The 21,767-nt window shown below is 43.1% G+C and overlaps 1 protein-coding gene and 11 non-coding genes across 14 annotated transcripts in view; 8 read left to right on the forward strand and 4 right to left on the reverse strand.

Annotated features, from left to right (window-relative positions):
• The window catches only part of LOC142385517 (NLR family CARD domain-containing protein 3-like), a 369,716-nt gene that overhangs the window by 283,169 nt on the left and 64,780 nt on the right, over positions 1–21,767 (forward strand). The window lies entirely within an intron of this gene.
• Positions 335–406, reverse strand: trnag-gcc (transfer RNA glycine (anticodon GCC)). Its single transcript has one exon. It is a non-coding gene; the product is annotated as a tRNA-Gly (tRNA).
• On the forward strand, positions 689–760 carry trnae-cuc (transfer RNA glutamic acid (anticodon CUC)). The gene has a single exon. It is a non-coding gene; the product is annotated as a tRNA-Glu (tRNA).
• trnag-gcc (transfer RNA glycine (anticodon GCC)) lies at positions 1,514–1,585 on the reverse strand. Its single transcript has one exon. It is a non-coding gene; the product is annotated as a tRNA-Gly (tRNA).
• trnae-cuc (transfer RNA glutamic acid (anticodon CUC)) lies at positions 6,170–6,241 on the forward strand. The gene has a single exon. It is a non-coding gene; the product is annotated as a tRNA-Glu (tRNA).
• trnae-cuc (transfer RNA glutamic acid (anticodon CUC)) lies at positions 10,430–10,501 on the reverse strand. Its single transcript has one exon. It is a non-coding gene; the product is annotated as a tRNA-Glu (tRNA).
• On the forward strand, positions 10,783–10,854 carry trnag-gcc (transfer RNA glycine (anticodon GCC)). Its single transcript has one exon. It is a non-coding gene; the product is annotated as a tRNA-Gly (tRNA).
• trnag-gcc (transfer RNA glycine (anticodon GCC)) lies at positions 13,011–13,082 on the forward strand. Its single transcript has one exon. It is a non-coding gene; the product is annotated as a tRNA-Gly (tRNA).
• On the reverse strand, positions 13,849–13,920 carry trnae-cuc (transfer RNA glutamic acid (anticodon CUC)). The gene has a single exon. It is a non-coding gene; the product is annotated as a tRNA-Glu (tRNA).
• On the forward strand, positions 14,202–14,273 carry trnag-gcc (transfer RNA glycine (anticodon GCC)). Its single transcript has one exon. It is a non-coding gene; the product is annotated as a tRNA-Gly (tRNA).
• Positions 20,027–20,099, forward strand: trnar-ucg (transfer RNA arginine (anticodon UCG)). Its single transcript has one exon. It is a non-coding gene; the product is annotated as a tRNA-Arg (tRNA).
• On the forward strand, positions 20,605–20,678 carry trnai-aau (transfer RNA isoleucine (anticodon AAU)). The gene has a single exon. It is a non-coding gene; the product is annotated as a tRNA-Ile (tRNA).

Here is a 21,767-nt window from a genome sequence, read left to right on the forward strand (position 1 = left end):
TTTTGTCCGCGGACTTGGAGCATTTGGTGATCTGGCAGGTGCTGGCCGTCCATCCGTCTTGGATTGAGTTTGAGGGAGGCCCGTTTTTTGTGTCGTACGGCACTGTGGAATCTAATCTTCCCCACTTGCTTTGTAGAGGAGGAACTTAGAATGCACATGAGAAAACAGACCATCACTTTAACTGAAGAGTCATAGCAAAACATGCTTCCTTGGTTGAAGAGTTGCTAGAGTGCATTAGCTTGAGACTGTGTTTTCCCTACAAGCCACCCATTGTCTGAGCAGAGGTAGAGATAGCAAGGTACATTTGAAAGCTGATTATACACGGAGCAGAGAATGCATTGGCCGGGAATCGAACCCGGGTCAACTGCTTGGCAAGCAGCTATTCTCTCCACTATACCACCAATGCCCTGACAGACCCTTATTTAGTCATCTATCAACTGTTTTTCTTGCAGGGCTATGACACACTCACTCTTACTCAGGAATCTTTCTATTTCTCCCTGAAATAAGAGAGAAGTCTAAAGCGTGAAACTTGTGCTTGCTTGGATTCATTCTCCAGATGCGCACAATTGCTTTCATCTAAGGCTAAAATGTTCACAACTTCAGTACAATGCACTATGCCAATTAATTTGCCAGTTAGGAATGAGTTTACCACAGTCTTGCAACCTGTACCGTGTGCACTGCTTGCGGGTCCCTGATGGTCTAGTGGCTAGGATTCGGCGCTCTCACCGCCGCGGCCCGGGTTCGATTCCCGGTCAGGGAATGAGGGAACCAGGTTTTGGCACTGTGAGTAGCGTAAACCAAAGACATTTCTGCTGTTGTTTTCCAATGACATGACTAGAATGTCAATTTAATCTAGCCCTGTCACAAATTCAATAGGACGTTGGTTTGTAAGGAGTCATCCTATGCGCACCACTTGATTTGAAATAACACTTTACAGCCAGCAGATTTACTACTTCTCTTTAGGGAAGGGCTCGCTTAACTCTTTCCAGCAGCTCTAGGACCATTGTGGCTTTTAAAAACTAAAAGAATGATCAAGTTTTTCTGATACTTTGATGTGTAACACGGTGCTTAATAACATTTTGAGCAGCAAAGACAAATGCTATTTGTCATTAAATGACATGGGCATCCACGAATGATACGGAAAAAGAGAAATTTCATGGTCTATTGTCGGACAAAATGTTTTTGTCCGCGGACTTGGAGCATTTGGTGATCTGGCAGGTGCTGGCCGTCCATCCGTCTTGGATTGAGTTCGAGGGAGGCCCGTTTTTTGTGTCGTACGGCACTGTGGAATCTAATCTTCCCCACTTGCTTTGTAGAGGAGGAACTTAGAATGCACATGAGAAAACAGACCATCACTTTAACTGAAGAGTCATAGCAAAACATGCTTCCTTGGTTGAAGAGTTGCTAGAGTCCATTAGCTTGAGACTGTGTTTTCCCTACAAGCCACCCATTGTCTGAGCAGAGGTAGAGATAGCAAGGTACATACAAAGCTGATTATACACGGAGCAGAGAATGCATTGGCCGGGAATCGAACCCGGGTCAACTGCTTGGCAAGCAGCTATTCTCTCCACTATACCACCAATGCCCTGACAGACCCTTATTTAGTCATCTATCAACTGTTTTTCTTGCAGGGCTATGACACACTCACTCTTACTCAGGAATCTTTCTATTTCTCCCTGAAATAAGAGAGAAGTCTAAAGCGTGAAACTTGTGCTTGCTTGGATTCATTCTCCAGATGCGCACAATTGCTTTCATCTAAGGCTAAAATGTTCACAACTTCAGTACAATGCACTATGCCAATTAATTTGCCAGTTAGGAATGAGTTTACCACAGTCTTGCAACCTGTACCGTGTGCACTGCTTGCGGGTCCCTGATGGTCTAGTGGCTCGGATTCGGCGCTCTCACTGCCACGGCCCGGGTTCGATTCCCGGTCAGGGAATGAGGGAACCAGGTTTTGGCACTGTGAGTAGCGTAAACCAAAGACATTTCTGCTGTTGTTTTCCAATGACATGACTAGAATGTCAATTTAATCTAGCCCTGTCACAAATTCAATAGGACGTTGGTTTGTAAGGAGTCATCCTATGCGCACCACTTGATTTGAAATAACACTTTACAGCCAGCAGATTTACTACTTCTCTTTAGGGAAGGGCTCGCTTAACTCTTTCCAGCAGCTCTAGGACCATTGTGGCTTTTAAAAACTAAAAGAATGATCAAGTTTTTCTGATACTTTGATGTGTAACACGGTGCTTAATAACATTTTGAGCAGCAAAGACAAATGCTATTTGTCATTAAATGACATGGGCATCCACGAATGATACGGAAAAAGAGAAATTTCATGGTCTATTGTCGGACAAAATGTTTTTGTCCGCGGACTTGGAGCATTTGGTGATCTGGCAGGTGCTGGCCGTCCATCCGTCTTGGATTGAGTTTGAGGGAGGCCCGTTTTTTGTGTCGTACGGCACTGTGGAATCTAATCTTCCCCACTTGCTTTGTAGAGGAGGAACTTAGAATGCACATGAGAAAACAGACCATCACTTTAACTGAAGAGTCATAATAAAACATGCTTCCTTGGTTGAAGAGTTGCTAGAGTGCATTAGCTTGAGACTGTGTTTTCCCTACAAGCCACCCATTGTCTGAGCAGAGGTAGAGATAGCAAGGTACATTTGAAAGCTGATTATTCTAGTTGCCATGGCGCCGCAAATGGCAGCCTCGGGACTTCGCTCTCTTGTACTTATTCTGTTTTTGTGTGTTTATCACGTTTTCTGCGATAATTTATCAGTAATTTTTACAAGGGAAGAACTGCTAAGCATCAGGCCAAGCTCTTTTGGAACTTTTTCTCCTTTTTTTTCCGACCCAACAACTTTTTCCGAAATACTGATTGGAGGAGCTGCAGTTCTCCACCGAATCTGTCGGAGACGCAAACGGGGGAAGAGAGCTGGCGTGCTAGTGAAATTAAGGAAGCGGGGACTACGCACCTCCCTCCCAGCAATTCATCTGGCAAATGTGCGGTCTCTAGCAAATAAGATGGATGAGCTGTTGCTTCTAAACCAAACCAACTCGGACTTACGGAGATCTGCTGCCCTGTGTTTCACCGAGACATGGCTCAGCGATAGAATCCCGGACAACGCACTCCAACTGCCTGGATTTCAACTCATCCGTTCAGATCGGAATACAGGATTAGCAGGGAAAACGAAAGGTGGAGGAATATGCTTCTATTTAAACGAAGGTTGGTGCACAGATATCACAGTGCTGGGAAAAACATGCAGCCCACACTTAGAGACTCTCTTCATAAACTGCAAGCCCTTCTATTCTCCGCGAGAATTCTCGTCGTTTGTTATGGTCGGTGTTTACATCCCACCACAAGCTTGCGTTGTAGACGCGTTACAACAACTGGCTGATCGGATAACAGACATTGAGAAAAACCATCCGGACTCTCTCGCCATTATTGTTGGGGATTTTAACAGCGCCAATCTCAGTAAGGAACTCCCTAAATACAGACAGCATATCAAGATTCCCACCAGGGACAAAAACACTTTGGACCACTGTTACACCGTTTTAAAAGATGCCTACCGCGCCGTTTCACGGGCAGCTCTAGGACTCTCAGACCACTGTCTGCTTCACCTCATCCCAACCTATAAGCAGAAACTGAAAACTTCTAAACCCGTGGTAAAGACTGTTAAGAACTGGACAACGGAATCCAAGCTGGAGCTGCAGGCTTGCTTTGACTGCACCAACTGGAGTGTTTTTGTAGCCGCAGCTACAGACCTCAATGACCTCACTGACACTGTAACATCATATATCAGTTTTTGCGAGGACATCTGTGTGCAATCCAAGACCTTCTGCACTTACAATAACAGCAAACCTTGGTTCACTCCTAATCTTAGGAAGCTACGCCAAGCCAAAGAGGAGGCCTTCAGGAGTGGGGACCGGGATCTGTATAAGCAGGCCAGGAACAAACTGTCTAAGGAAATAAATGTAATCAAAAGATCCTACAGTGAGAAGCTAAAAAATAATTTAGCTTCAAATGATCCTGCATCAGTTTGGAAAGGTCTGAAACAGGTCACCAACTACAAGAAACCATCCCCCCACCCTGATGATAATCCCAGACTGGCTGATGACCTGAACGACTTTTACTGCAGGTTTGAAAAGCACCCATTATCACACCCATCACGTACAATGGGTTTCCCCTCAACACCCAACCCCCTCCCCCCGCCTGCATTGATGATTTGTGAGAGGGATGTGCGCAGTCTCTTTCAGAAACAAAAGATAAAGAAGGCTCCAGGACCTGATGGCGTATCACCCTCTTGTCTGCGCGTCTGTGCTGAACAGCTGGCGCCAATCTTCACGCAGATCTTCAACTGGTCCCTGAAACTATGTGAAGTGCCCTCTTGCTTCAAAAGCTCCACCATCATCCCAGTCCCCAAAAAATCTTCCATCTCAGGTTTGAATGACTACAGGCCTGTCGCCCTGACATCTGTGGTCATGAAATCCTTTGAAAGACTGATGCTGTCCCATCTGAAGGACATAACAGGACCCATGCTGGACCCTCTGCAGTTTGCCTACAGGGCAAACAGGTCGGCGGATGATGCCGTCAACATGGGACTGCAATTCATCCTGCAACATCTTGACTCCCAAGGGACGTACGCCAGGATCCTGTTTGTGGACTTCAGCTCGGCGTTCAACACCATCATGCCTGAACTCCTACACCAGAAGCTCACTCAGTTATTAGTGCCTGCCTCTACCTGTCAGTGGATCATCAGCTTCCTGTCAGACAGGCAGCAGCATGTCAGACTGGGGAGTACCTCATCAAAGACCCGGTCTATCAGTACAGGCGCCCCACAGGGGTGTGTCCTCTCCCCACTGCTCTTCTCCCTCTACACAAATGACTGCACCTCAAAGAGCCCATCTGTAAAACTCCTGAAGTTTGCGGATGACACCACTGTCATTGGTCTGATCCAGGATGGGGATGAGTCTGACTACAGACAGGAGGTGGAGCAGCTGGTCCAGTGGTGCAGTCAGAACCATCTGGAGCTTAACCCCAAGAAGACTGTGGAGATGAAAATGGACTTTAGGAGAAGCCCCCCCCAACTCGCCCCACTCACCATTCAGAACGAAACGGTGTCCAATGTGGATTCCTTTAGGTTCCTGGGATCAACCATCTCACAGGACCTAAAATGGTCTCCCCACATTGTCACTATCCAGAAAAAGGCCCAGCAGAGGTTATACTTCCTGAGACAGCTAAGGAAGTTTAATCTGCCTAAGGAGCTGCTGACCACTTTCTACTCGGCGATCATCCAGTCTGTCATCTGCACCTCCATCACTGTCTGGTTTGGGTCAGCCACCAAACGTGACAGGGCCAAACTGCAACGGACAATTAGGGCTGCAGAGAGGATTATTGGAACTGACCTCCCTTCCATACAGGACCTGTACCGGTCCAGGGCCAGGAAAAGGGCAGTAAAAATCTCTGCAGACCCCTCACATCCTGGTCACAAACTGTTCAATCTCCTCCCCTCTGGCAGACGATACAGGGCACTGCTTGCCAAAACCAGACGACACAAAGACAGCTTCTTCCCCCAAGCAGTCACTCTGTTGAACACCCAGGAATAGCATTCCCACCCATAGTTTCTATTTATTCATATTTATAATCAATTCAACTCTTACTGTTCTGCATTTCTAATTTTTATTATTTCATGTTATTGTTGAGTGTTGTACTTTGTGAGTGAAGTTACCGGAGTCAAATTCCTTGTTTGTTTAGTCAAACCTGGCCAATAAAGCTGATTCTGATTCTGATTCTGATTATACACAGAGCAGAGAATTCATTGGCCGGGAATCGAACCCTGGTCAACTGCTTGGCAAGCAGCTATTCTCTCCACTATACCACCAATGCCCTGACAGACCCTTATTTAGTCATCTATCAACTGTTTTTCTTGCAGGGCTATGACACACTCACTCTTACTCAGGAATCTTTCTATTTCTCCCTGAAATAAGAGAGAAGTCTAAAGCGTGAAACTTGTGCTTGCTTGGATTCATTCTCCAGATGCGCACAATTGCTTTCATCTAAGGCTAAAATGTTCACAACTTCAGTACAATGCACTATGCCAATTAATTTGCCAGTTAGGAATGAGTTTACCACAGTCTTGCAACCTGTACCGTGTGCACTGCTTGCAGGTCCCTGATGGTCTAGTGGCTAGGATTCGGCGCTCTCACCGCCGCGGCCCGGGTTCGATTCCCGGTCAGGGAATGAGGGAACCAGGTTTTGGCACTGTGAGTAGCGTAAACCAAAGACATTTCTGCTGTTGTTTTCCAATGACATGACTAGAATGTCAATTTAATCTAGCCCTGTCACAAATTCAATAGGACGTTGGTTTATAAGGAGTCATCCTATGCGCACCACTTGATTTGAAATAACACTTTACAGCCAGCAGATTTACTACTTCTCTTTAGGGAAGGGCTCGCTTAACTCTTTCCAGCAGCTCTAGGACCATTGTGGCTTTTAAAAACTAAAAGAATGATCAAGTTTTTCTGATACTTTGATGTGTAACACGGTGCTTAATAACATTTTGAGCAGCAAAGACAAATGCTATTTGTCATTAAATGACATGGGCATCCACGAATGATACGGAAAAAGAGAAATTTCATGGTCTATTGTCGGACAAAATGTTTTTGTCCGCGGACTTGGAGCATTTGGTGATCTGGCAGGTGCTGGCCGTCCATCCGTCTTGGATTGAGTTTGAGGGAGGCCCGTTTTTTGTGTCGTACGGCACTGTGGAATCTAATCTTCCCCACTTGCTTTGTAGAGGAACTTAGAATGCACATGAGAAAACAGACCATCACTTTAACTGAAGAGTCATAGCAAAACATGCTTCCTTGGTTGAAGAGTTGCTAGAGTCCATTAGCTTGAGACTGTGTTTTCCCTACAAGCCACCCATTGTCTGAGCAGAGGTAGAGATAGCAAGGTACATTTGAAAGCTGATCCGTGCTCCGTGTATAATCAGCTTTCAAATGTACCTTGCTTTCTCTACCTCTGTTCAGACAATGGGTGGCTTGTAGGGAAAACACAGTCTCAAGCTAATGCGCTCTAGCAACTCTTCAACCAAGGAAGCATTTTTTGCTATGACTCTTCAGTTAAAGTGATGGTCTCACTGCACGAAAAGAGGGATTTGTGTCACTGTGGACGGCAGTGAACTTCCGCGAATTTGCCTAATTTTCGGACGCACCTGGGCGCTTGCAGGCAGACAAACTTTAAGTTTATTGAGCGACAAAATCGTCGGAAACGAACCCGACTCGCGGCGGGCTCTCACAGCGGGGTGCTAATGGCCCAGCGATTAGCACCCCGCTGTGAGAGTGCCTGGACCTCTCACTGGCCTCGCTGGTATTGGACAAAAAAGGCACGTGATTACATGAAAAAGCTCCTGTAAAGCTGTCCGCCCATTGGCCAATAAGGTTAATATATGCATACTTTATATGGGCATATCATTCAGCAATTATGATTAATAATTGTGATTATGATTACTAATATTCCTGGGATGTTTGTGTACTTCATATATTCACGTCATTCTTATAAGCTGCACTATGACTAGGCTAATGCAGGCATGAATGACGTGAATCTATTGAGAATGAAAAAGAAAACTTTTTTTTTTTTAAAGCGCTTTTATTGCCACACCACACAATGTACATAGCTTACATTGTAATAAGAACCATGTTGATAATAAAGAATTGAAAACTATATACACACACTGCTGTAGCCTACAATATACACAATAAGCCTAAACGCCGCCGTTTGGAATCCGCATTCTCCGCATTCCTCCGGTCCCTGCAGAGTCTGTGGGAGTTGTCAGACGTCCTCATCCTGGATCAGAAGCTGGCTTCTGGGAGCTGTTGGAATAACCAATAAATAATCCATGCACAGCATATTGACAACTTGTCTATAAAGTAACGAAAGTCATATTGACAGCGTATATGTTCTTACTCCCTTTCACTCTTCTGTGGTGAGACTGTGAGTATTTCGGGTTGGCTTCAAGACGCGCCTGTAGCACAGCACACAGGTCCGTCACGCAGCTAAAAAAAACAACAAGAGGAATGAATAAAATGACCAGTGCTTAAAAGTATCAGTGCCAGCCGTGGTAAAAGCCAGCGCCGCTCACCCTCGATAGTGTCCCCGTCTCCCTCTCTGAAGTTCGGACTGTTTGCCACCGCCTCCTTCAAGCGACTCGTTACATCCATATTGTGAGGTGACCGTAGCCTGTAAAAACAACAGGCCTATGGTTAATAAAAAAAAACTGCATTAACGTAACATCGGGTCCAACTCAACTAGATATTGGGAGAACATTCACTTATTCTTACCCTTGATCTGGATTATAATGCCACGGTGAGTTATGCAGCGGCGAACTGCTGCCTATAAATTGAAAACACGAAATTCATTTTTTTAAATAAAGCAACTCACACTGGTTTTCACGTGATGGACACAATTAAGTTGAGTTTAGCGTAAAGCCACAGTCAATAACCTACTCTTACCGCGATTTTCGGATTCTGTATCCGCCTTCTCTTGGGGGTGCGCTCTTCACCTTCTCTGGAATGTAACTTCAGTCCGTTCTCGACGGCCATCTTGCCTCCAACCTAGCGAATCTCGGTCATAGCATTCAACAGGACTTTCATTTTATCTGCCTGTAAGCAAATGAGTAAGTAAGTTTAATATACAGCACATTTAAAATCAGCGAGAACTGTCCCAAGTGCTGTACAGTGTCAACAAGACTAAAATTAAACAATCAAATGGTCATGTGCAAGTAGAAAAAAACACACAAACCTGTAGACCCGCAGAGAGTTGCTGGGGAGTTGAAAGCAAGTCGTCTTCCAGCCATTGTATTCCACAAACCAGGGCCGCCAGATCTGCTCCTTAAACTTTTTGTTTACACTGCACGACACAATGTTTCTCATACGTGATTGAACGAGAGCTTATGCGAGCCGTTAAGCTCCACCAATCATATGCGTATACGTCATTACACGGAATACTCGCGAGACAACCTCCCGTCCTTTTGCTATTTAATGTTGTCTGACCACAGCTGGCAATTTGCACTGTGTTGACACAAAAATGGACTCTGCAAGGAGAAAGAAAAGACCTCGGCGATATTGTGACCATTGTGACACCGAATTAAGCCATACACAATAAAACACTGAGCGCACTACTGCACATTATGTATACAGGCCAGATTTATATATTTTTATTTCTATTTTATTTAAGAAACCTTTTTAGAATATTGCTGTTGCATGCTTATTTTATCTTTATCTTATCTTTATTATTATACATTTGGACATCCAGTGCGGGCAACAAAGAAAATAATTTCTTTGTTCAGGGAAACACGTTTCTAACTGCACACATGACAATAAACCTTTGAAACCTTGAATCCTTGAATTTTGCCCACAAAAAGCGGTTACAAAAGAGGTGTTTGGGAGAAAAAAAACCAGATATGCATCACCTGTCACCAGCAGACAGCGTGCACCTCTTCTTTTTCAAGACAACACAGCAACAAACTTGGCTGGAGTTGGAGGTGATAGTGAATGTGTAGAAACAGGCCTGCCCACCCCCCACCTCACCTCACCTCACCCCACCCCACTTGAAAATTACTGTGGCACCTCCTGACCTGATCACTTGCATTTACATATTAAAGGCTCTCCTAAGTAGGGGAGGGGAGGGGGGCATGGGGGAGCAGTTGCCAGGTCAATTTGCGACAATTTGGGCCAAGTTTTCACTTTTACCACCGCAAATGCAGGGGCTCAACGTATGCGGACATGTAAGGGGCCACATACATCCGCAAATCCCTCTTTTCATGCAGTGTCTGTTATCTCATGTGCATTCTAAGTTCCTCCTCTACAAAGCAAGTGGGGAAGATTAGATTCCACAGTGCCGTACGACACAAAAAACGGGCCTCCCTCAAACTCAATCCAAGACGGACGGACGGATGGACGGCCAGCACCTGCCAGATCACCAAATGCTCCAAGTCTGCGGACAAAAACATTTTGTCCGACAATAGACCATGAAATTTCTCTTTTTCCGTATCATTCGTGGATGCCCATGTCATTTAATGACAAATAGCATTTGTCTTTGCTGCTCAAAATGTTATTAAGCACCGTGTTACACATCAAAGTATCAGAAAAACTTGATCATTCTTTTAGTTTTTAAAAGCCACAATGGTCCTAGAGCTGCTGGAAAGAGTTAAGCGAGCCGTTCTCTAAAGAGAAGTAGTAAATCTGCTGGCTGTAAACTGTTATTTCAAATCAAGTGGTGCGCATAGGATGACTCCTTACAAACCAACGTCCTATTGAATTTGTGACAGGGCTAGATTAAATTGACATTCTAGTCATGTCATTGGAAAAAAACTGCAGAAATGTCTTTGGTTTATGCTACTCACAGTGCCAAAACCTGGTTCCCTCATTCCCTGACCGGGAATCGTACCCGGGCCGCGGCGGTGAGAGCACCGAATCCTAGCCACTAGACCATCAGGGACCCGAAAGCAGTGCACATGGTACAGGTTGCAAGACTGTGGTAAACTCTTCCTAACTGGCAAATTAATTGGCATAGTGCATTGTACTAAAGTTGTGAACATTTTAGCCTTAGATGAAAGCAATTGTGCGCATCTGGAGAATGAATCCAAGCAAGCACAAGTTTCACGCTTTAGACTTCTCTCTTATTTCAGGGAGAAATAGAAAGATTCCTGAGTAAGAGTGAGTGTGTCATAGCCCTGCAAGAAAAACAGTTGATAGATGACTAAATAAGGGTCTGTCAGGGCATTGGTGGTATAGTGGAGAGAATAGCTGCTTGCCAAGCAGTTGACCCGGGTTCGATTCCCGGCCAATGCATTCTCTGCTCCGTGTATAATCAGCTTTCAAATGTACCTTGCTATCTCTACCTCTGCTCAGACAATGGGTGGCTTGTAGGGAAAACACAGTCTCAAGCTAATGCACTCTAGCAACTCTTCAACCAAGGAAGCATTTTTTGCTATGACTCTTCAGTTAAAGGGACACTATGTAATAAATTAAGTCATTTATTAGCTCAAATCAACATATTCATTCATAAGTTAGTCCTCATTGGTGTAAAATGATCTCTGTCAAAAATCTCACTTATCCTCCTGAGTGAAGAATAACTTGTCTGTATCTACATAGAGCAGGTAAGCTCTATGGAGGCTGCCATGTCCTTCCGGTCTATGAAAAACGACGAAGTGCCGAGAGGGACATAAAGCACTTCGAATCGCGATTTCCCCACCAGGCCTACAAGCGGAAATGACGTCATTGTGACGTCATTTCCGCCATATGGCTTATTACAGCCGCTAATGCTAAATAGATTTTATTCCTTGGCACATATGTCTTTGTGTTCATTAGCTTTCTTTTTGTAAGTGCATCATCTTCTTCTTTTTATTATTATTCCTATGCTCCCCCTGGATATCTTCTTTTTGGCGTTATGCTCACATTTGTAAACTGTTATTTTGTTGATTTACTAATAAAGTTTAAAAAAAAAAAAAAAAAAAAAATTCTAAATAGATTTTATCTCGTAAATGATCCCACTAATAATGCATTGATTGTTACCAAACTTCTGCCGTAGTACACATAGGCTCTTAACTCACAAAACGAGGCATTAGAAAGTTTGTAAGTTTACCGGGAGTTTATTTACCGCTGCTAATGCTCCTATTGCTAACGCAGGCTAATGCTAACGCTGCGTCGACGTCACTTCCGGTAACTCCCGGAATATGACTAATTGCATTGCTTGCACACCAAAGGAGATGTTATGTTATCTGACATGTTATCTGTCATCTGTATTCATAGTGTTGTTGTATGTGTGTTATGTAATCCTTTGTACTGTGTGTCTTGATTTATTTTTGTTTGTATGGACCTTGAGTCTGAAGCTATAGCTTCTTGAATCTTGACACATTCCGCTTGCCGTAGTTCAAGAAGTTGCAGCGCACATTTGAAAACGTGAGGCGCTAGAGAGCAAATTCATTCAACTTTGCAAAATAAAATTGCACCACTAGATGGGGGAAGAAATTACACAGTGTCCCTTTAAAGTGATGGTCTGTTATCTCATGTGCATTCTAAGTTCCTCCTCTACAAAGCAAGTGGGGAAGATTAGATTCCACAGTGCCGTACGACACAAAAAACGGGCCTCCCTCAAACTCAATCCAAGACGGACGGACGGATGGACGGCCAGCACCTGCCAGATCACCAAATGCTCCAAGTCTGCGGACAAAAACATTTTGTCCGACAATAGACCATGAAATTTCTCTTTTTCCGTATCATTCGTGGATGCCCATGTCATTTAATGACAAATAGCATTTGTCTTTGCTGCTCAAAATGTTATTAAGCACCGTGTTACACATCAAAGTATCAGAAAAACTTGATCATTCTTTTAGTTTTTAAAAGCCACAATGGTCCTAGAGCTGCTGGAAAGAGTTAAGTGAGCCCTTCTCTAAAGAGAAGTAGTAAATCTGCTGGCTGTAAAGTGTTATTTCAAATCAAGTGGTGCGCATAGGATGACTCCTTACAAACCAACGTCCTATTGAATTTGTCACAGGGCTAGATTAAATTGACATTCTTGTCATGTCATTGGAAAACAACAGCAGAAATGTCTTTGGTTTACGCTACTCACAGTGCCAAAACTTGGTTCCCTCATTCCCTGACCGGGAATCGAACCCAGGCCGCGGCTGTGAGAGCGCCTAATCCTAGCCACTAGACCATCAGGGACCCGAAAGCAGTGCACACGGTACAGGTTGCAAGACTGTGGTAAACTCTTCCTAACTGGCAAATTAATTGGCATAGTGCATTGTACTAAAGTTGTGAACATTTTAGCCTTAGATGAAAGCAATTGTGCGCATCTGGAGAATGAATCCAAGCAAGTACAAGTTTCACGCTTTAGACTTCTCTCTTATTTCAGGGAGAAATAGAAAGATTCCTGAGTAAGAGTGAGTGTGTCATAGCCCTGCAAGAAAAACAGTTGATAGATGACTAAATAAGGGTCTGTCAGGGCATTGGTGGTATAGTGGAGAGAATAGCTGCTTGCCAAGCAGTTGACCCGGGTTCGATTCCCGGCCAATGCATTCTCTGCTCTGTGTATAATCAGCTTTCAAATGTACCTTGCTATCTCTACCTCTGCTCAGACAATGGGTGGCTTGTAGGGAAAACACAGTCTCAAGCTAATGCACTCTAGCAACTCTTCAACCAAGGAAGCATTTTTTGCTATGACTCTTCAGTTAAAGTGATGGTCTGTTATCTCATGTGCATTCTAAGTTCCTCCTCTACAAAGCAAGTGGGGAAGATTAGATTCCACAGTGCCGTACGACACAAAAAACGGGCCTCCCTCAAACTCAATCCAAGACGGACGGACGGACGGATGGACGGCGAGCACCTGCCAGATCACCAAATGCTCCAAGTCCGCGGACAAAAACATTTTGTCCGACAATAGACAATGAAATTTCTCTTTTTCCGTATCATTCGTGGATGCCCATGTCATTTAATGACAAATGGCATTTGTCTTTGCTGCTCAAAATGTTATTAAGCACCGTGTTACACATCAAAGTATCAGAAAAACTTGATCATTCTTTTAGTTTTTAAAAGCCACAATGGTCCTAGAGCTGCTGGAAAGAGTTAAGCGAGCCCTTCTCTAAAGAGAAGTAGTAAATCTGCTGGCTGTAAAGTGTTATTTCAAATCAAGTGGTGCGCATAGGATGACTCCTTACAAACCAACGTCCTATTGAATTTGTGACAGGGCTAGATTAAATTGACATTCTAGTCATGTCATTGGAAAAAAACAGCAGAAATGTCTTTGGTTTACGCTACTCACAGTGCCAAAACCTGATTCCCTCATTCCCTGACCGGGAATCGAACCCGGGCCGCGGCGGTGAGAGCGCCGAATCCTAGCCACTAGACCATCAGGGACCCGAAAGCAGTGCACATGGTACAGGTTGCAAGACTGTGGTAAACTCTTCCTAACTGGCAAATTAATTGGCATAGTGCATTGTACTAAAGTTGTGAACATTTTAGCCTTAGATGAAAGCAATTGTGCGCATCTGGAGAATGAATCCAAGCAAGCACAAGTTTCACGCTTTAGACTTCTCTCTTATTTCAGGGAGAAATAGAAAGATTCCTGAGTAAGAGTGAGTGTGTCATAGCCCTGCAAGAAAAACAGTTGATAGATGACTAAATAAGGGTCTGTCAGGGCATTGGTGGTATAGTGGAGAGAATAGCTGCTTGCCAAGCAGTTGACCCGGGTTCGATTCCCGGCCAATGCATTCTCTGCTCCGTGTATAATCAGCTTTCAAATGTACCTTGCTATCTCTACCTCTGCTCAGGCAATGGGTGGCTTGTAGGGAAAACACAGTCTCAAGCTAATGCACTCTAGCAACTCTTCAACCAAGGAAGCATTTTTTGCTATGACTCTTCAGTTAAAGTGATGGTCTGTTATCTCATGTGCATTCTAAGTTCCTCCTCTACAAAGCAAGTGGGGAAGATTAGATTCCACAGTGCCGTACGACACAAAAAACGGGCCTCCCTCAAACTCAATCCAAGACGGACGGACGGATGGACGGCCAGCACCTGCCAGATCACCAAATGCTCCAAGTCCGCGGACAAAAACATTTTGTTCGACAATAGACCATGAAATTTCTCTTTTTCCGTATCATTCGTGGATGCCCATGTCATTTATTTGACATGGGCATGGTTTCGCTGTGACGCTTTGCTTTGCGGTAAGACGTGTTGCATCACTTCCTGTTACCTTGCTTGTGCACTGTGGAATTTCTTGCTCCGCTTGGAGTACTGATAATCACTTTATTTCTATCTATAACTTACACAATTTTGCATTGTTAAACTCTATAGCTTACCGTTCTGTTCTAACACACTCCTACAGATCTTCAATCTTTATTTTCACTTTTTAACGGTGTGTCTGGTTCTCTAGCGTAGCATGGCTACCGGTTCTCTTCCTCCTTCTCCTGCTTTCACCTGCTCCGTGTGTCAGATGTTTAGTTACTCCTCTGCCTCCTTTAGCGATAATGGTACATGTAACAAATGTAGTCTGTTTGTAGTTTTGGAGGCGAGGTTATCTGAATTGGAAGCTCGGCTCTGCACTGTTGAAAATCAACCGATAGCGAGCCAGGTCCCTTTAGCCAGTGTGGAGCCACCTAGCGTAGCTAGCTCAATTAGCCTCCCCCTAGCAGAACCCGAGCAGCCGGGATCACAACGTGGCTGGGTGACTGTCAGGAAGAGGCATAGCTCTAAAGTAAAGTCCGTTGTTCACCATCGACCTGTCCACGCTTCTAACAGATTTTCCCCACTCAGCGACACACCCGCTGAGGAAAAAACCCTGGTAATTGGCAGCTCCATAGTCAGAAACGTGGCATTAGAGACACCAGCGGCCATAGTCAAATGCATTCCAGGGGCCAGAGCGGGCGACATAGAATCCTATTTAAAACTGCTGGCTAAGGATAAACGTAAATATGGTAAAATAGTTATTCACGTCGGCGTTAATGACACCCGGTTACGCCAATCGGAGGTCACTAAAATTAATGTTGCATCGGTGTGTAATTTTGCCAAAACAATGTCGGACTCGGAGTTTTCTCTGGACCCCTGCCAAATCTGACCAGTGATGACATGTTTAGCCGCATGTCGTCCTTCAATCGCTGGTTGTCTAGATGGTGTCCAGCAAACAATGTGGGCTACATAGATAATTGGCAATCTTTCTGGAGAAAACCTGGTCTGATGAGGAGAGACGGCATCCATCCCACTTTGGAAGGAGCAGCTCTCATTTCTAGAAATATGGATGAATTTATTTGCCACCCTAAAACATGACAACCCAGGGCTCAGACCAGGATGCAGAGTTGTAGTCTTACACACTTCTCTGCAGCTTCCCACCTGCTGCTACCCACCCAATCGATTAACACAAAAGGAGCAAATCCTCTTGTGCAAAAAGAAATGATTAAAACAAAAACTTTAACTGAACAAAAACATCAAACTATTAAATGTGGTTTGCTGAATATCAGATCTCTCCTTTCCAAGTCTCTGTTAGTGAATGAGTTGATTAATGATCATCATATTGATATATTTAGTCTTACAGAAACCGGAGGATCATGTTAGCATTAATGAAGCAACTCCCTGTGACTGTTTATATGTTCACGTTCCTGGAACCACAGGCAGAGGAGGAGGAGTGGCAGCTATTTTCAGATCAGGGTTACTAATCAGTCCCAGACCCAAGATTAGTTTGAGCTCTTTTGAATCTGTGATTCTCAGTTTTTCCCACGCAAAGTGGAAATCTCAGAAACCTCTTGTGTTTGTTGTTGTGTATCGTCCACCTGGCCCTTATTCTGAGTTTCTGTCTGAATTCTCAGAGTTTTTATCCCAGTTAGTGCTGAGTACAGATAAAGTCATTGTAGTGGGTGACTTTAATATTCATGTAGATGTTGAAAATGACAGCCTGAATATGAACTTTAATTCTATATTGGACTCTATTGGATTTTCTCAGAGTGTTCACAGACCGACTCACTGCCTTAATCACACCCTTGATCTTGTGCTGACTTATGGCATTGAGAGTGAACAGTTAACAGTGTTCCCTCATAACCCTGTCTTATCTGACCATTTTCTGATAACCTTTGAGTTTACATTACTTGACTATACAGTTTCTGAGAAGAAATTTACACATAGAAGGTGTTTATCAGAGGATGCTGTAACCAGATTTAAAGAATTAATTCCATCATCCTTTTCTTCACTGCCATGTGCAGATATGACAGAGGACGACTACCTAAACTTTACTCCAGCAGCACTTGACTCTCTTGTTGACAGCACTATAGTTTCAATGCGTACAGCACTGGACAATGTTGCCCCTCTGAAAAGGAAGGTAATCGGTCAGAAGAGGTTGGCTCCTTGGTATAATTCACAGCTGCGTGCTTTAAAGCAGACTGCAAGAAAGCTGGAGAGACAGTGGCGTTCCTCTAATTTAGAAGAGTCTCAGTTAGTCTGGAAAGATAGTTTAATAATGTGTAAGAAAGCCCTTCGTAAAGCTAGAACTGCTTATTATTCATCATTGATAGGAGAGAATAAGAATAATCCCAGGTTTCTTTTCAGCACTGTAGCCAGTCTGACAAAGAGTCCGAGCTCTGCTGAGCCAGTTATTCCTGTAACTCTCAGCAGTGATGATTTCATGAGCTTCTTTATTAATAAAATTGTTTCTATTAGAGAGAAGATTGATGGAGTCCTTCCCACTATTGTCAGTGATGTATCATCAGGTACAGCAGCTTTAGAAGTATCTTTAGAACCTGATTTATATTTAGACGGCTTCTGCCCAGTTGATCTCTCTGAACTAACAACAGCAATAGTCTCTTCTAAACCATCAACTTGTGTTTTAGACCCAATCCCAACCAGACTGTTCAAGGAGGTTTTCCCCTTAATTGATACTTCCATATTGGATTTGATCAATCTGTCTTTGTTGACAGGATATGTACCTCAGACTTTTAAGGTTGCTGTAATTAAACCTTTACTTAAAAAACCTACTCTTGATTCAGAAGTGTTGGCTCATTATAGACCTATATCCAATCTCCCTTTTATGTCTAAAGTTCTTGAAAAAATAGTTGCAGCTCAGCTTTGTGATCACTTACACAGAAATAATCTGTTTGAAGAGTTTCAGTCAGGATTCAGAGTGCATCATAGCACAGAAACAGCACTGCTGAAAGTTACCAATGATCTCCTCTTAGCCTCTGATGGCGGACTTGTGTTTGTGCTTGTCCTGTTGGATCTCAGTGCTGCATTTGATACGGTCGATCACAGTATCTTATTACACAGACTTGAACATGTTATTGGGATTAAAGGAACTGCATTAGGCTGGTTTAAGTCATATTTATCTGATAGATTTCAGTTTGTTCTTGTAAATGAAGAATCTTCCTCACACACCAGAGTAAGTCATGGAGTTCCCCAGGGTTCTGTGCTTGGACCGATTCTTTTCACTTTATACATGCTTCCATTAGGTAACATTATTAGACAGCATGGCATAAATTTCCATTGCTATGCTGATGATACTCAGCTGTACTTATCTATAAAACCAGATGAACCCAATAGGTTGGTCAGACTACAAGCATGTCTTAAAGACATAAAGACCTGGATGACTCAGAACTGTCTGCTTCTAAATTCAGACAAAACTGAAGTCGTTATCTTTGGACCTGAGCGTTTCAGGGAGAAATTGTCTAGCTATATAGTTACTCTAGATGGTATTTCCTTGGCTTCTAGTTCTACAGTGAGGAACCTTAGGAGTTATTTTTGACCAGAACTTATCATTTGACTCGCATATAAAACAGGTTTCTAGGACTGCCTTCTTTCATCTTCGTAATATTGTTAAAATCAGGAACATCTTGTCTCAGAGTGATGCAGAAAAACTTGTCCATGCATTTGTTACTTCAAGATTGGACTACTGTAATTCTTTATTATTGGGCTGTCCCACATATTCTCTGAAAAGCCTTCAGTTGATCCAAAATGCTGCAGCCAGAGTTTTGATGAGAACTAACAGGAGAGATCATATTTCTCCAGTTTTAGCTTCTCTTCATTGGCTCCCTGTTAAATTCAGAATAGAATTTAAGATTCTTCTCCTTACATATAAAGCTCTTAATGACCGAGCTCCATCATATCTTAAAGATCTCATTGTAAGATATTTTCCTAACAGAGCACTTCGTTCCCAAACTGCAGGTTTACTTGAGGTTCCCAGAGTTTCTAAAAGTAGAATGGGAGGCAGAGCCTTCAGTTATCAGGCCCCTCTATTGTGGAATAAGCTGCCAGTAAATGTCCGGGAAGCAGACACCCTTTCCACTTTTAAGACCAGGCTTAAAACTTTCCTTTTTTATAAAGCTTATAGTTAGGTCTGTTGAATCTGATAGTGTGTCTGCTAGTGTGTCTTGTTCTGCCTCCACCTCTGGCACCCTCTATACTTTCATTACCCCCTACCCGAACCAGGGTTTGAATCCCATTCCCGCTTATCTTACCTCTTTTATTTCTCCCCCTACCCGAACCAGGGTTTGCATCCCCACCCCGCTGTGACTGGTGTGCAGTTGGTGAGAGGCTGAGGTAGCTTGTGGCTGTAAAAAGATGGTTGTTGTGGTGTGGGGGGGCAGATCTATATAGGGAGTATAGGGACATTTTTTATTAAAATTTATTTATTTATTTTTTCGTTAGCACAAGTTTCTTGTGTTTACCTTGAATAGGGATGGCTCTGGTAATCCTGAAACATCCCATAGTTAAGCTGCTATAGGCCTAGACTGCTGGGGGGCCTCATCTGTCACACCTTTCCTCACTTTACTCTCTTTATGTATATGTGACATTATTGTGGTCATTAACTCGTGTTTCCCTGTTCCAACAGATATCCTTTGAACCCCCCCCCCCCCTTCCCCCCCTTTCTGTCTTCTCAAACCCCAGCTGGTCGAGGCGGATGGCCACCCTTCCTGAGTCTGGTTCTGCCAGAGGTTTCTTCCTGTTAATAGGGAGTCGTTTCTCTCCACAGTCGCCTCAGGCACGTCGCTCAGGCCGGGAGATTGGACCGAAAAACAAAAAGTTTTCAGTGCAATCTGTTGGTTTTCTTAGCTAGGAAATTGTTTTTTAATTGGCTCTATATGAACGAATTGGATTATTTTATGAATTATGATTATTATTAATTAATTGAATTCCAATTGGCTTGAATTGGACTTACTATCTAAGTGCCTTGAGATGACATTTGTTGTATTTGGCGCTATATAAATAAAAATGAATTGAATTGAATTGAATATATGTACAGAAATCAAGAGCACTGTACTGAGTACTAACCAAATAAACACATGAACGAGATCCTCCAGTCGTGGTCAAAATGGTCTGATCCCTAAACTCTTCCACTTGAGGCAGCAACTGGTTCTAAGCAAGAAGAGGGCCCTCAACCCTTTTCCAACTAAGGATCAGAGCCTCAGACTTGGAGGCACAATTTTATTCCTGGCTGTTTCACACTTGGCAGCAGACCACCCCTGTACCGGCCGGATCACTCAGGTGAGACCATGTGGCCTAACGGACAAGGCGTCTGACTTCGGATCAGAAGATTGAGGGTTCGAGTCCCTTCGTGGTTGTCTTGTTTAGTTGTATGCTGTCATATATGTACAGAAATCAAGAGCACTGTACTGAGTACTAACCAAATAAACACATGGTGAAAGCTGGTAAGTACTTTGCTAGTTGTACTCCGTGTCAGAAATCCTCTGAATGGCATGCCATTAAAGTCGGAGGATTTTACCAGTCTGTTACTGGTAAAAAAATCCAAAGTTAAGCTGATGTTGCGCAATGATCTTGGCTTCCCCATACTGCCTACACTCAAGCTATAAAAAAAAGATGAGAGACTTGAATGAGTAAGTTCTATCACGTCGAGTCATTGTAGCATATAACAAATGATAAAATAATTGCTTTGAAAGCAATTTTTTGAAGAACTAAAAGTCTTTCATCTCACCTGCTGATAACATCCAAATCCGCAATACCAAAGGCAAGCTGTATAGAATGTTTGTGTGACTTAAATAGATAACAGAGAAAACACTGAGAGCACTTATTCTCGGAAAAATGTGCTCATAGGGCAACTCAAAATCAGGCCGGTTAGCTCAGCTGGTCAGAGCGTGGTGCTAATAACGCCAAGGTCATGGGTTCAATCCCCATACTGGCCACGAATGTCAGCAACAACAGCACATGTGTAGGCGCCCTTCCATAACACATGACTTTTTTTTTTTTTTTAACTTATTTTTTTATTTGACACATTCATACATACAAACACAAATTGAACAACATAGGAGACGTGCGTTACATACAGATAGATTGTAGTCCTTTGAAAGTCTTTTCCGTTCCCTAACCTCTCATTGACTAGATCTTTATCATTATCAGTCAGTGTTCTCGTACTTAATACGTCATACTGTCATATTCGACCACCAAAAAACAATACTACCAAGTCTTAGTACTTTACAAATAAGAGAGAAAACAACAACACCAATTCAAAAGTAAAGAAAGAAAAAGGGAAGGAAAGTACCCTGCTATATTAATAAAATAAATAAAATAAAATAAGATAAAATAAAAGTGGAGGCGATTAGAGTTCAGGCATTACCTGCCTTATTAATGACCATCTCCTATCAAACAAGTTTGTCTTCAGCTGTAGTCTTGCTGTGATTTTCTCCATGATAAACACATTTTTTACCCTGTCTCTCCATTGCGTTATGCTTGGAGGCCGTGGTTTCAACCAGGAAGCTGTTATTGTCTTTTTTGCTATCAGCAGCAGGATTCTCAGTAAATATTTAGAATTCTTATCCGTCATATCGTCGGGAATTATACCTAAGATGTAAAGTGCTGGTTCCAGAGGGAACTCAATACCCAAAATCAGTTTAATCTCCTTCTGAATGTTCTTCCAGAAATCCTGTATTTTGGGGCAATCCCAGAATATATGGGTGGAGTCACCCACCGTTCCACACTCCCTCCAGCATAGATCAGTTGTATTGCTGTATTTCGATGTAATAAATGGGGTGTAAAAGTAACGCATCTTAACTTTCCAGTCAAATTCCCTCCACGTTGGGCTATTCGTTAGTTTATGTCCCTCTTTAAATGTTTCCTCCCATTCTTCTTCTGTTATTATGATGTTTGCTTCCAGCTCCCATTTTTCTTTAATATCCAAGTTGTTATCCTCAGATTCATGTTGTACTGCTTTATATATTTTTGATATAATCCCTTTTTTTGACTTGTCCTCTGAAAATGACCAGAACACTTCCTCT

The sequence above is a fragment of the Odontesthes bonariensis genome, chromosome 8 (assembly GCF_027942865.1).
Source record: "Odontesthes bonariensis isolate fOdoBon6 chromosome 8, fOdoBon6.hap1, whole genome shotgun sequence".
NCBI lineage: Eukaryota > Metazoa > Chordata > Actinopteri > Atheriniformes > Atherinopsidae > Odontesthes > Odontesthes bonariensis.